Raw genomic sequence first — 15,155 nt, forward strand, 5'->3', positions numbered from 1 at the left:
CTTCATCTGTGGCTTCACTGGTCTTATGGAGGGCCGTTGTGAGAAGTTGGTCTGGAAATAGCAAGTGTTTTTATTATCAAACAATAAGTCTTGCACTGACTTTGAAATTCAATAAAGAATCATTGCAGAGACCTGATAACAGGGAGTACGTTTGCTGCTTCCCATGTTTCTAATCATAGTACACTGGACTGGAAAGACATTTTGGGGTATTCAGTAGCAAGTATCCGTTGCTATTACAGGTGATCAAATAATAAAATCCATTTTATAAACGGATGGACTGCTGTTTCTGTCACAAGACATTTCACATCCTGTAGTTTTATTTCTAGTTACAGAAACATTCAGCCAGTGCCAGGCATATTCTTGATGGAAGTATCTTTTGCAGTCCTGAGATATTAAAGCATTAGGAAGGAAAGAAGAAGAAAAGAGAGAGGCCCAAAGAGGATCTTTAAGCTCAGACACAACTTTACTATAGTAGGTTCCCTTAAAAGAAAAGATTGTTTAAAAGGAGCTGAATTCTTCAAAATCCAGCAGCAACGCTTTCTCCTTGCCCCATGTCAGAACAGCAAATCTATGCAGGTCCTCACCTCAGTTAAACAGGGGGGGAAATGAATCCTTCATATACATCTAACACAGATCTGAGCCTTTCATATATATATATACTGATATAATTGGAGTCTGCTTTACTTCAGCAGCTGTGTGTGTTTACTGCCCAACAGTGAGTGATGCCTATGGAGTGGCATGGGTGCAAACTCACCCGACAAAACACATCTGTGCAGCACGGCATGCTGTGCTCAGGCTGGGAGGTTGTGCGTGTTCTCCTGTGCACTTTGAGAGACAGAGTTTGTGTGCTTCCCATGCTGAATCATCACAGCCAGTGAAACACATAGATCTCCATGGTGCTGGGAAAGAGCAAACATCTCAGCATCAAAAAACGTCCAGTGATATGCAATCAATAAAGAATTAGAATTTAGGAATATACTTATTTACAGTGTACATGGCTGTATGGGAAATAGGCCTTCTCAAACAAAATTCAAGTTGTCTTACCATTAAAGTACAAACGTGGCTGTAAAAGTAGCTGTGCTAATGGAACAAAATTCGTATCTCATTTGATTTGCTTCCAGATGCTCTAACTGAAAAGACCACTATGCTGCTACACAACAATGTTCCATGCTAACTGGGCTAAAATTATAGAACTTACAGATCTTAGAGCATAAATTTAAATCTAAGTATCTCTCTTAGTTCTGTGCTGCTGTACATTGCATTTAGAAGCATTTATAATCAATCATTAACAAAATTCATAGCAACATTAAAATCTAGTGAGGTAGTCATTAATATTGGGAACTGCTGGATTATGTAAATCAATTGGCAGAGTAACAGATTTTAAAACTGAAAAATGTTAAGTATTAAAGTTTCTTAAAAGCTGAGAAATAGAATAGCTGGACACTCTGGCAACAAAAAGGGACTAGTCATAGAAAATCCCCAATGAAATGCGACATCCACAATTGAGAAGGTGAGAGAGAGGGGCAGACCAAATATTCAGCTGCATGAGAAGCAGAACCCAAAATGCCCAAGACTGATTCTTTTCACATTTGTAAAAAAACCCAACCAAATAAACAAACAAAAACTGTTGAAAATGCTGAAAAAGGGAAGGGGAAGAAGAGGAGGCTGAAGGCAGAACAGGACACAAAAGTTCTGTGATGGACACAGAGGTATCATCAGCGCTGAGTAACTCAGAGCTCATCAAACAGGATGGAACTATAAAAGGTTTCACTCCGGTCATGGTTACTGTTGGAAAGAGCCTTTTTCACCTCTAGCCTGTAAGAACACCGATGTCTTACAGCTTCTGCACTACTTGGTAGATAGTTTGCTAGTTTATTGTAAAGTACTTCCCTAGAGTAATACTCTTTCATTCCTTGTTGACTTTGTACCCAGCTTTACACAATTATTTAGGGAAGTGTTCAAAGACCTACATCTAAACTACTTAATTATAAAGGAATGAATGTTTAATGTCTGCTCCTCTCAGACAATTTAATGAGAGAATCTGCAAGAAAAATCTATTTATTGTATAACAAATTGCAAGAGAAAACAGAAATTTCCATGATTAATATATGTATCTACTTACTATTCAACTGTATAAGAGCATCCCTATCAGACCTCAGGTATTACACCGTTTTGGTAATGGGAACACAACTCATTAGTTCCAAAAAATTCCCCTGCCCAGTCAAACAAACTGGTATTCCCATAACACCCCAGCAGGCTGGCACTGTTTCCATTCCACCTCCTAAAAAAAATATCCAGAAACACAAGACTAGAGGAGACTTGTTATTTACCCCAGATCCAAGAAAAGGTTGAAAAAGAGAGCAATGACCTCCTGAGGTCCTGGACACCCTCCTGAGTGCAGGTGCCAGCAACTGGCATTCAGTTCAGCATCACAGTGGGCCAGGAGGCTGAAGGCACCCATCGTGGTATCCACAGGAGGAAGGACACAGGATACATGTGTCACCATAACAACCCTGACTATAAAAACTAGTGAGTTCTCATCCTAACACCCAGCTAAGTAATGTGATTTCACACAGGACACACTTACTTGAGCTACATCTTTCTATTACAGAAAAATGAAATCATGCAGCAGCCTATCAGTTTTATTTTGTAAGAGCTGTCACACTGATATCTCTTTAAAAGCAAAAATTTTCTATGTCATTGGAAGGTTTGAATGCCAATGATGGGAACATGCCCATCTAAGCTACTGAAACATATTTAGTTGTTTGGTTCCTGAGGTATCTGCGACAAACAAAAAGAGCCAAGACTGGAAACAAGGTAACTTAGTAAAGAGCACTGAAATACTTCTAATAATATTAGTAAGACCTAAGAAAATATCAGAGCTACTGTTACACTAAGCTTTGTAAAGACCATAAAAGAAACTGCCCTTCTACTGAGACATTTCAAATCTAAGCCCTGCCTTTAAAACAAGATTACTCTGCTGTATTCAATACATCAGGCTTTGGGCTGGGGAGAGATGTTGCTCTGTTGTTTTATTTTAAGAACCTGGAATTTGATAAGGTCTAAGTATAAGCATTAAAAAAAACATTAAATTTCAGTAAAGTCTTTGTTCATCAGTACTGGCAAGAGTACTGATTTGTGTTAAGATGAAATGAGACTCCAACATATATAACATTTCAAAATAAATACTAGCATGTATCATTGCTATGACTTTGCCAACCATCTGCATGATTCATTCCCATATGATGGTTTAGCCACCTATCTCTTTTTGCCAAGGCATTTGGAATATAGACTTGCTGATACAAAGCACAACATTTTTTTTCCCTTAGCTATTGCTAGTTAAGCCTACCACTGTGATTCAAATCAATCCAGTAAACCTAATTGAATAAGGAACTGGATCTCCACAGAACTGGGCCTCTCTTCCATGGTTCATATAGAAAAGGTATTTACAGTGAATATTGCTATTCCACATTAGGAACTGCTATTTTAAAAAACTAAGAGATAACCTTTGGTCAAAAAGAAGAGGAAAGGGGGAAATACTAGGGAAAGCTTTTTGGCTTTCAGAGAGCAAAGCTGAACACAAAACCCAAGAAAAAGTGAGACATAAATACCATATTGGCCAAAAAACAGTGAGATTGGCTGGGTAAGTGAGCAGACTGGGGTAAACAACAAAATGTTTCCTCAGCAAGTCCCTGAGGCCACCCCAATAAATTTTAGTCCGGCCAGCAGCAGCCTGTCTGCCAAAGAGGCAGCATGCCTCTGCATTTTCTCTTCCAGCAAGGACAGGATTTAACCCTAAACATGTTTTAGAAAAATAATTTGAACTCTAAAATGTATGTAATCACTTATGACTATCTTCTCATTATAACAGAAATTATAATATATGCAATTAGCTCTTTAGTTTGGGGTTTAAATTAATGTGAGTCACTCTCCTTCCATTTAAAATCTCATTTTCCGCATGTACAACACTTCCAGCCAGTTTGGAAGAGAAAAATCAAAGGGGCTAATTTCCCCCTGTTTTAATTTAACTGAAGAAAATAGAGTTACAGAAAGGACAGATTTGAATCACTACAGTATGTCTGAGCTCTCACAAGGAAAACAGAAAGCAAAGGCAAATCTATGGGTGCATAAAAAATTCAGTGTCTTTCACTGGGTTTTAATGAGGCATTTTTGTTTTAACTGAAAAGAGGAAAGTATTTTTCTGCAACACCATACTAAACATACCATGGAACAAGACTTGTCCTCTTTTCTGACCCCTATTATGCTCCTGAAATTGCTCACAAAACGAAGCATAATTGATGTGATTGTAAAGTCCCCTTTCTCCAAGCACCATAATAACTTTTTGCACCTAAATACCACAGGACTTTTGTCGGAAGAGAAGAAAGCTTTCAGCACCCTCCAAGAAGCAGTAGCTTTCTTGGCAACGCCTTTCTGTTTCAACAAAATTATCTAATCTATATGCTAAATTATTCCCACATTTAGAGCTGCACCACTGCTGTGCTGTCACTCTGGCACTGCCCCAGCATGGCTGGTTTTTGCTTTGGGACATTTTGCAAGGCACCCCACAGGGATGCGAGGGATGGCATGTTCAAAGCTTGATCATGTTTCTGGGCTTGACCCACCAGGTGCGTTTTGCACCATCCCTTTACTGTGTGGTTTACAGCCTCAGGTGGCTGCTACTCTGGCTGCAGACAGAGCACTGTGCTGGGCTCGCATCAGGTGCCTATGCCTAATCCTAATCTGCACCACAAATATACACGTTGGAACATGGATCAATTAATTTTTCAAGTATTGCAATTGATCTTTACCTATGGACATCTTGTGATCTTCCTGATTGCAGGACTGATTTCTCTTTTCTCTGAAGTCCAGGCCATATCTGACAGTACAGAATGTGCCAATACTAGCAAGCAGGTACCTTAAAGATGCCTTACTAGTCCTGAATTTTACTGGCAAAAGATATAAGTGGATAAATACATTAGGTTTGTAACGACAAACCTGAGAAAAACAACTCTATCCCCCCTATTTATGTCCACTTTACTTAGGTATTTTACCAAATCCACTACATGTTCTAGACCAGCCTTCACAATATCAACTCACATGAATAACAATAAATTTATAATTCAGTGTATTTTAGCCTCCTTTCTGTATTTCTATTCCCATATTAGACTAGCATAAGGATTTACAGTAAGAATATGTGCATGCACAAATATCAAATCTTGTTTGTTAATTTTAGCTTTAGAATTCACTTCCCAGGCAAAATATGGATGCTTTTAAATGATCCAGGAAAATGATCAAAGTGAATTTTGAACAAATATTTGAGAATGTTTGAGAAATTTGAAAGCAGTTTTTTGCTGTATTTGGGTTGGCTCCATTTTTCCATGGGAATGATCTGAATGCATTAAGAAGACTATTAAAATGCATCCTTCCTTTGCATGAAAAATAGATATTCTCTGACAAATTACTTGAAATGGAATGTATTCAAATCCATCCCAAGAGATAACATTTTGTTTTGAGAAAAGCCAGATGCATAAATGATTGTGAGCTCTATGCACAAAAGTACTTAAAGCTGTGTATAGTGTATAATTTAGAAGGCCCCTCCATAAAAAAGGTGTTGCTGGAAGATGACAATTCAGCAGCAAGCCCAGTACACACCTGGCCCCTTTCTGGTACGAAAAGGAGGGGAACCCCTGGCAAACCCCTGTCACAGCAAGGCAGTTGGGTTTGGGGGCAATCCAGGAAGGCAGCCTGGCAACCAGCCAGAGGCCAGCATGAGGGCAGGCAGCTGCTGACAAGAGCAGCAGCAGCCACCGAAGACAAACCTGCGCTAAAATAACAAGAGCTAGTAACAGGCAGTTACTGGTGGTACACTGTTCTAAAAGAAAGCATTTCTAAATAAAAATATTCCAGGGTTTGGGTTAAAAGTTTTCATTTTCAATGTTTTATATTTCATTTCTAGATTTAAAACGAACAAAACCCCTCTTGGCTTTGACAGAAAGCAGACACTTCACACACACACACACGCACGCACGCACGCACACACACGCACACAGTTTCATGTTTCATTTAATTAGGAAACTAATTTGCCACTAGAAGACAATTCTGGCAGAAAAAGTCGGCCCACCCAACCCTGCTTCATACATGGTCAAAATGAATTTTAAAATGCCTACAACACCTACAGGGTGAAGCAAGTTTCCCTTTGCCCCATGCACAGTGATTCAGTTTGGTACCCAGGATGTGAACACCAGCTCTCTAGAGATGCCACCAGCTCTGGGCAGTGCAACGTACAACACTGCTGTTACATTTGAAAATACAATAATTAGATGAGCTTGTTGAATGAATGACACTAGCACATTACAAACATGACAGAAGTAAAAAATGCAGGAGAAGCAAACATCTGTGAGTGCTATGTTTAGGCATGGCCACAATTTGGAGTGGCTCAGCACACCTTTTCTGTGAAATTATTTCTGTCAGCATTCTTAAAATATTACTGCTAACCTGTAAGAAATATTCCTTATTGATTCTGACAGGTATATATATTTGACTCTTACCCAGAGATGAGCTGTCAGTGACTGATGTGTTAAACTTTTCCATGCCAATATTAATTTGTTTGCAGTGGGGGAAGTAAGCTCTCCACATGGCTGAAATATCACTGTAGCTCGAAAGACTTGGTATTGTTGAAGGTTTCTTTCTTAAGAAACGTTCACATATTTGACATCTGAAAAGGTAGCTAAGGAACCTGTGACTGACATTTACACACACACATGCAATATATTAATTCAATGTTTATGGATCTGCATACAATTAACAGCACTGCAATTAAGTTCTGGCATAACGCTACATTTCAAAAGGCCAACAAAAAGATGGATATAAAATAAGCCAGCAGAAACAAGCCCTTTATCATTGTGATATGGAGAAATAGTGTGAAATGGGGACGCTTAACACCGACTGTGATTGTATATGTCTACTCAGGAATGTGGGTATGGTGACTAGTCATGTGTGCGGTGTCTGGTCACATAGGCACACAGCTCTGAGGAGACAACTACAGTTTTTGAGGAGACGCCTGCCCCTCTTCCTCTAACAAAGGGGAGACGGGGAGACGCCTGCCCTTCTTTCTCTAACAAAGGGGCTATTTAAAAGAGAATGAGAAAAGATTAGAGACATTCAAATGCTGTCTAGAGGGAGGGAGTGCTAAGTCTCCTTGCTGGAGAAGATCGGATGGTCACAAGAACATGAATCGCCTACAAACCTGCAAGACCACCACATTCCAGGAAACGGACTGATAAGCTAATTAACATACGAAGCGGGGTTCAGGTAACGAATATGTATAGGCGTTAATTGAATATTCATTTGTTTCATTGTATAAATGTGAGATGGTTCGTCACTTCGGGCATGCACGCTTGTGGAGGAGCGATCCCCCGTGCATCTGCGCGCAATAAACATACCTACTTTATAACTTTCGAGTTATAGAGTCTAATTCCGCACGTCAATAGAGTCTAATTCCGCACGTCAATTGCATTTTCCTTTAGGTGGCTGCATCCCTAAAGGAGGACTCACAAGCAATGGGACTGGGCTGAGCCTGTGAAACATCCAGAAATGAGGTCCTTTATCACAGTCCCACTGGGGATGTTCTGACTCAAACTTCAGTACCTGCTCTGAAAGCAAAAAGTGAGTCACTTACCCCATTATCAAACATCATACACAAACTAGCTGACAAAAAATATGGTGATTTGCAAAGTGATCAGCTGCTTAAAGCTGCAGGTTTATTTCTGGTGAAGAATCCAGCTATGAGAGCTGCTGTTGTCAGAAACATCTGTAATTAGAAAGATTTCTAAACATTTCAGCAGTATGGAATGCCTACTCTTAGAAAGATGCTGTCAGATCCATCTGTACAATACTTACACCGCAGTTACAGGGATGGCATGTGTTTTTGACAATTTATTTCCTTCCAAGTGCCATGCAGGGTTAGTGCTGAAACAAAGCAAGGTCTTAAAAAGATTAGTCAGGATGAGTTTGGTATGCTCTGGGTGATGCTCTGTTTGTGTTGAGAATGTACTCTGAATAGCCAGAAAAGATTCCACTGATGATGTTAAAGGAATGTACTCTGAAAAGTACTCTTAATAAGAAAAGGTTCCACTGACGATGTTAAAGGGATGTACCACTGACAAAGCTAAAGTAAAGGAATGTGCTCTGAATAATTAGAAAAGATAAAGTGGGCACGTGAAGGCGATAAGGAGACCGTGAGTCAGGAAATCGTTGAACAAAGAAAGTTGAAAGGTTTACTCCACCTAGATCCCACCTATTATGAATAGAATGATTAGGTGTCAAAATCAAATAAATATGTATGTAAAGATGTTGTAACCTCTCAAGAAAACTGTATAAATTACCTAACTTTCACTGAAAACTTCGGAGCTAGTTGGTCCGGTGTGAATCGCCTAGCTCCCCAGTGTTGCACGAAATAAATACCTTTGTTGCTTAAAGACGAAATTCCTCTCTGAGCAATTACTCTGTGCCGTTTTGGCATCAGTGCCCTTGCAGCTCACTCAAACAGGCTAAAGGATCGCTGTTGCAGCTGGTCATGAAGTTTCCAATGAAACAGCTATCCATAAAAAAATGCCTGTCTGTAGAAATTAGTTCTTGTCTTGTGACATATCAGCTTTGATTTACTAGAGGCAACTTTTTGCTTTCCAGCGGGATTTCTGGTGAAAAGCACATTTTACCCCAGAGCACCAGTGGGCAAGTGTGCTCATACAGCGTCCTCCCCCAGCGCATTTCAGACCTAAGGCCTTCTCACATATCTGGATAGCTTTTAAAGCACTTGGAAAATGAACACAGACTTTATGAGGTCGTTCATCTTTAATTAACTTTCTAAATGTTTAAATATGTTATATTGTCTATGACATTTCCTGAATTCAGTGTAGCTAACCAAGAGAAAGGCTGCATATGGTTTAGCCGTCACCACTGCAAGGCAACCATTGAGCAAGGATTTTCAGGAATGGGGTTCTGGACTTCAGACCATGCACAGCACACACTGAAAGATTTGATATTACTTTGGAGCTGATAAGAGAAATAGTCCTGATCCTTTACTCGCTTAATGTAAACTGCAAAGGGCATGAGCCAGATATCAGGCTTTTCTTTTAATCTTAGTCGTATGACATCTTGTCTCAAATTACTTAATGGACATAACACACATAACATAAACAGAAAAGGCCCTGCATCATTACCAATTAAAGTACTCTGTTGTGTAGAACTATCAGAAAGAAAGTTAAATGTGACTGTACAAAATGCTCTTCACTTTGGAGACACAAAACACATGGAAGCCAATTTGTTTCTCTACTATCATCACTTCTCAAGTCGGCCCTATTTTATTCATAAACATTATACAGCACTTTCAGTAAAGCAGTTGGTAAACTACCAGTCATTCTGCTTTTTAAAGCTAAGCAAACCATTCTGTTTTATTAACTAGTACAGGTTTTGTTAGTACAGTCCGTCCGTAATACAAGTGATTAAACTCATTGCTTACCAGGATGTCATGTGCTGATTAGCTAAATTACACTTCAGAAAAAGATCACACTGAACTCTCGAAATTTCACGAGAGGTAGATTATCTGGCTTATCAAACAAATAATTCCAGAAAAGTGTTTATCTGCTGTATTTTGTCCTTGCATTGTAATCAGAAACCTATTTCTGATAAACTTCTAAGAAGCCAGAGTTATTCAGTTAAAAGGCTGGGGCATGAAGTGGGAACACTTACAAATGAACGTTAATATCTAGTGCTTGTTATCTGCTTGTGGCAATTTAGCATAGATACTTGAAATGCGTTTGCTGTCCAATTAGTGCTTGTTTCTATCCTTTGTTATTGCATTAAATCAAGTTAATGGATGAAAATTGCTGATAGTTTAATATCAGTCTGGCTATTTTGACACTAAGCAGATTTAGCGTTGATTTCTAGCATAAGTTTATTCAAACACAGTTTGTGTTTCTATGTACTTATAAAAATACACATACGGCATAATGATCTGTGAAGTGAGGGTGGAATAAGGCTATCTCCTGTATTATAATTCTACAGTCTCAAAAAATCAATTTGAAATTGCATGCCTGCATCTATGCAGCACACCTTTCCCAGAATTGTATCCAAAGGTTGCATCTTACTATGTGGTAAGCCTGTGCAAATGGCAGGTGATTGTCTAGTGGTTCAAAAAAGTTCCCTTCTCCTTTCCTATCTCCACAGTAAAATGGTGACAAGTGTCCCTGTTGATCCTAAAAAAGCAGAAAATAGTTATATATAAAAATGTTAAAATTAACTAAAAATTGAAATAATGTCCTTTAAACAAAATAGAGCTTGCAGCATCGTTATGCTGCGTGACTTGCATTAGGTGCAGGTGTGCTGTTCTGCAGGCACTTTCCCCAGCACTAGTCCTGGCATGGGAGAAGCACCACTGCAGCACAGCTTAACCCCTGTCTGCAGGAAGCTGTGTGCAGCAAGGATTTGTCCATCCTGCTCAGCACAAACTCATCAAGCCTTGGAGCTTGTGCTCTGGCTAATTATTTGTTTAGCATTTAGGTAGCCCTAGATCAGGACTCTGGACTCTCAGCTGTGACTCTGACTCAGTGCTTTTGCAGGGCAAAAGCTCATGTAGCATGTCCACAGCCTGGTTTCTCTTCACACGCTCACAGAAGGCAACCAAAAGCACTTTTTTGGGTTCAAGAACACTCTCAAGCTGCTCAGTGGTTTTGCACAGGGTCATGCAATGCCTCTGCTCCCCTAATACAGCAACACTGCTCCTCCAGCTACACTCATAAACTCTCTCAGGATAGAGAGGTAATTCATTTTATCTCTAGTTGCGCTTGAGACTATTTCCAAACTGTATATGTGGCTGTAGCATTATTGCTTTACTCTGCATAGTATTCTAAGGCTTCTTTAATAGTATTCAAAGTATCTTTGAAATAAATATTACAGTTTGGGGCATGAAGGCAAATCAGAGGTTCTGGGCAGAGCCTTTCTCATTTTACTCCTTATCAGACAATGAACCTAGTCTTGCTGGCCATAAATTTGGCCAAAAATAAGTCTTCCAAATACTTCTGACAATGCTTGTTAAAAATACCACATATAGCTGCTCCAGTCACATGTCTCCGTAACTCAGAAGGTCTAAACACTCTAAGAGAGACATAAAATAGGCTAGCCCATAGCTACTGCAAAACCAAAATTTATTTTGGAGGCAATAGCTTTAAATATAAGAAAAAAATGCTCTTTCTTTTGTTATTTGAGATTTTAACTGTAAAAACCAATATTAAGTGAACATAGCTTAGAAAGCCCCTTTTGGAGATTAGCATTTAAGAAAGTTTTGGGAACTGTCAGGATTTTTAAAAACCTGACTAATCCCCACACTGCACTTCTACATACTTTTCAGCTTGAAGTTCCAGCAGTGGTGAATTTATTGTGCAGATTATGATCAGAAAAAACTGGTTTGCATGGGCTAAAAATATAAACTCTGAAGTAAAATCCTCTTTTTTCCCATTTTGTTTGATCCAGTTAATATGCATAGTGTTTGAATCCTTCCACAAAGCATAAGTGAGTTTAACTTGAACAGAACTTTTATTGTTGAAAAGTTGACATTGACTGTCATTACTGTTCCTATTGATCTAGATAGTTTCTGATCACATTTTCCTGCAATATCTTTGTAGACTCATAGGATTTACTTCATTTAGACACGATGCATAAATTATCACTCTCATAGTTATCTGAATTTTTCCTGTGTCCATTAAACTCCTAATACCAAATGAAGCTATGTTATTTTCTGTGGGTTATAATGATGAAAAAATATGTTTTGAACAGCAACTATCAACCTATCATAAACTTCAAAGAAACAGAGATTTTAAAAGGAGTATTTCACTATCTCCAGTTTCTGCAATATCTGACTAGGACTAAAATATTAAAATGTGAGAAGATCAATTATTGAACAGCATTCTTTATTCACTGACACTTTTTGTCAATTAAGCCAAGCTACTGTTTCTCAGGCTTCCTACAGTATATTTTATTATGGTAATTCTTTTTGCATTTTTCCTTCAGGTTTGTCTGTTTCTGTAAAACTCCTAGATCAGAGAGGTAGACTGCTTCATAAGGCTCTGTAATGTAATAACATCATTTTATAAAAACTCAGCAAGAAAAACTTTCTCCATGGTCTTCTACTTTGGGGATGTATGGGATTTTCCCCAGACTGACCTCTTTCCCTTTCCCCTTTCCTTTCCAAAACGAGTCCATTCATGCTTTTCTCACAGCCAGCCAAGCCAACAGTATGAACTCCCAACTTTCATTGTGCGAGGGCTTTCCCACTGCCCGGTGCTATTTAGTGCCACATCCCTCCTTACCAGCAACACAGGCTCAGCAGTGTTCAGGTCACTCCTCAGCATCTCCTGGAGGCAAGCAGGGGCATTATAGCTGTATTATTAATTATATATTAGTATCCATGAGGTGTATAGCAACTGGAGGTGCTCTTTCTCCTCTGTAGTAGGTAGCAGCGGTGGGGCAGCCTAAGTGACTATGCAGACAAGGGCACATGATCCTCCCAAATTTGGGCCAGGGTGGAACAATTTCCCCTTGCAGCCAGATGTAACAACTCTGAGGGCAATGTGTCATGAGGGGGCTCATTTTACGAATTTCTTTGTTCCACCACCTGACTCAGACACTAGCTAGTGCCTGCAAGTAGTACTAGAGACAAAGAAAAAGGGATGGATGTTGTCATGGTATCAAGTCCTTACATTTTTCTCCTCTCTAACCAGTCAGAAGCTTCTTCAGAACTTATTTCAGGGTTATTTTTTAAACTGCTGTGTTGGCATGATCCTGTCAAACCCTCTTTTCAATCCTGAGCCAGCATTGCCAGTTCCGTCAGGTGTGCCACAACTCTTACTTCAAGGGTGTTTTACTTATTTTGGGATAGAAACCTGTTGTTTCAAAGCTGCTAACATTTCCTGTGCCTACCACGCAGCTACAGCATAATTGAGAGATATCCAAGCTAAGGTTAAAATCATCTGGCCTGCAAGAGAGAGGGTTAAATTAGCTCTGAGCTTTATAGCTGTGCTCCAGCCTAGCCCTTCTGAAGCTACCTCAGATGTCTTCATGTGACAGTGATGACTGCACCTGCCCTTAAAAGTTGGCTACACCTCTTGCCTCTTTTCAATTAAACTAAATTGAAACTCTCCTGCAAAATGCCACTGACTCAGCATCATGCTGGTGCTAGGTAAATTATGGTGGGTACTGACTATCAACTCACTATTTTGGATGAAGAAAGAGAGGAACAAAAAGAAAGGATTAACTTCAATCTGCTGGGCAATCATTTTTTGTGGGCATATTGGAGACTATATTTATTAACAATGCTGTTCAGGGGAAAGATAACTTTTCCCATCACATGCAAAATATAATAAAAAAATAAAAACATTTACAAATTTATTATTCCAGAGCACCTTTTGAGTTCCTTAGTGACTCCCTGCTACATTCCTCCCTTACAGATATTCATTGCGGCTGCTAAGATTTTCAATTGAAGCAGTTGCTGCCAAAGGACCTACGATCACAGGTAATGAGGAAGCCACACAGGGAGCACAGCACAGAAGACTTCTCTAAAAGCAAGTGCCCTGAGGGATGTTGCAGCTCTCCATTAAGGTGAGCAGCCATGTCCCACCTTTCACTTGTAGCAAGGCAAAGACTGTTCCAGGATAATGTGGCTGTCTTCTTTCTGGGCCATTGGTACCAGAGTCAGCCTCCCAAAGCACTCCACTAGAAAGCACAGGTTGAAGGCATGGGCAGGCATAAGGCTCTGGGGAATGGGATTCCACTTCCCCTTTGGGCTGTATGTCAGAAATTACTCCCCTAACATAAGATTTTGAGCACACTCAAAAATAAATCTACTGTTAACTCAGAGTTATTAGGACACTCTTATTATTGTCTATAATTCATTTATAGTACTTGAAATGCCAAAGAGAGGTGCTTCAGCATATGATGGAACTGAAGCACATGCAGCTTTTGATTGTACAACGGCTTATCCAGCAAATGCAAAGCAAAAAGTTCAGCAACCAGTTGCTGGCAGCTTGGCTTGTCTGTCTGAATAGCTACTGGTAGCTTCTCAGTTCTGTTGCCTGTTCACACATAGGAAAATGAAATAGAAAATACATTACATGATTTACCCAGAAATCGGGAGTCATACCACTGCTACCAGCCCATATACCTGCAACCCCTGAGAACAGAAATTTCTAGAACTTGAAGACGTCTTTTATTACCTAAATGCAGAAGGGTTTTAAATTCAAATTTGCCAGAGTTCACTGATGCACAGGACATTTGGAATAACTCAAGACATATGAATCTACTGACAAAAAATAATGAGTTAACAATAATGAAGAAAAAGTACTACACTGGTATACAAATATTCCCTTTATACACCTGTAGCGTTTTCATGAAAAACTGAAAGGCATAAGGATACACCCATTTTGAAGTTCCTCAGTGGACTCGGGAAGCTCAATCTCTGTATAACAGCACTTATCGTTGCAACATTTACTATATGCACAGTTCAGGCTTCCAACTTCTCCCATGATTCTATCTAATTTGAGCAGTAATCCAAAAAAACCTACCTGGCTTGTACCCTTGATTTTTTTTTAAACAAAGACCTCTAACACACCAAGAAACACTCTGCCCATGTTGCATTGAGATTCTGAGGTGCTACAAAACATGGGGAAGGCAGATAAGTAACAGCCTCGGGATGGAGGTAAAAAAGCCAGGGTGAGAAGAGCAGAGGCAGTGGATGGACGTATAGATGCATGTATGTATGTGTACGTACCCTGAACTATCACTGAATATTGCTTTCCTAAGATGTGTGTGAGCCAGTAACCAGTGGCCATGCCACCTGATAAATGCTGGCAGCAAGTGACTGGTACATACATAGGCCTTCTCCATTTTACAGCCTTAGGAGAAAACATTCTTGAGTCCATTTGTGTCACAGCACTCTCCAAACTATCAAGCTGCAACAAGGTCTTTCACCATCTCATACCAGCATACTCTTCATACAGTCCCTCTGCTGCCTTCTCCTCACATCATCCAGAGCCTCCTCTCTTGCAGCCTCCTCTCTCTTCCTTGGCTGCCCAACTCCTTACCAGAACCAGCCCCAGCTGCAC

The 15,155-nt window shown here is 39.7% G+C and overlaps 1 protein-coding gene across 1 annotated transcript in view; it reads right to left on the reverse strand.

Annotated features, from left to right (window-relative positions):
* The window catches only part of DPP10 (dipeptidyl peptidase like 10), a 567,120-nt gene extending 560,223 nt beyond the window's left edge, over positions 1–6,897 (reverse strand). The window contains exon 1 of the mRNA XM_080399193.1: positions 755–6,897. The gene's annotated coding sequence lies outside the window, so the exon portion shown is untranslated. The remainder of the gene's footprint in view (positions 1–754) is intronic.
* Between the last annotated feature and the right edge of the window lie 8,258 nt (positions 6,898–15,155).

The sequence above is a fragment of the Falco punctatus genome (assembly GCF_963210335.1).
Source record: "Falco punctatus genome assembly, chromosome: 8".
In the NCBI taxonomy this organism is placed as follows: Eukaryota; Metazoa; Chordata; class Aves; order Falconiformes; family Falconidae; genus Falco; species Falco punctatus.